Raw genomic sequence first — 782 nt, 5'->3', positions numbered from 1 at the left:
AGATGCTGTCCATGAAGGCGGCTCGGTGTGCAGAGATCTCCGTGAAAAGCTGGGTGGCAGGCTGCTGGGTAGGTGCCGATTCAAGGAGCTCGGGGTGATCAGGGAGGCTGCCCAGACTGGGCACACCTCTGACTGGAGCACCCCATCCCCAGCAGGGGACAATCTTCCTCGTTGGGACAATGCCCACCCAACCCCCAGCCTTCCCAATCACAACACTGTCCTCTCCAGGGCACGCTTTCCTAGCGGGCCACCTTCCCTAATCAGACCATACTCTCCCACAGAAGAAATGGCCCCGGGCCAGAGCACCCACGACCTGGGACATTACCCCTAATCAGGGCGCCTCCCCTAACAGAAGCACCCCAAACGGAGGCAGGCCTCTTCACTGAGGCACCTCCCAAAGTTGGGGCAATCCTCCCATCGGAGCATTCCCCTCCTCCCGTCGGGGCAGCCTTCTCGGCTGTGCGCCGGCATCCACTCCTAGCAGGACACCACACCCCCGAGCCGGGGCACCCCCACCTCAGGGCACAGGCCACAAACGCCCTCTACGTGGGCATTCCTCCCTACCAAGACCCTCCCCACCAAGCCGGGAATACCCTCGAACCCGGGCACCGCCCTAGGACGCAAGTCAGGATCCGCCTTCTGAGAAGGCCGACGGAATCAATGTGTGTCCGGGGTTAGAGGTCAGGGGTCCTTCTTCGCCTCGGCCAGCCCACCAGAATGCCCACGTAGAAGGAAAAGATATTTGCCAAAACCGGAGGACGACGCTCGGCCGCCGCGACACC

The sequence above is a fragment of the Crocuta crocuta genome, unplaced genomic scaffold, assembly GCF_008692635.1.
Source record: "Crocuta crocuta isolate KB4526 unplaced genomic scaffold, BGI_CrCroc_1.0 scaffold1013, whole genome shotgun sequence".
Classification (NCBI taxonomy): Eukaryota; Metazoa; Chordata; class Mammalia; order Carnivora; family Hyaenidae; genus Crocuta; species Crocuta crocuta.
The sequence above is the reverse complement of the archived record's forward strand: the minus strand, read 5'-3'. Positions refer to the sequence as shown.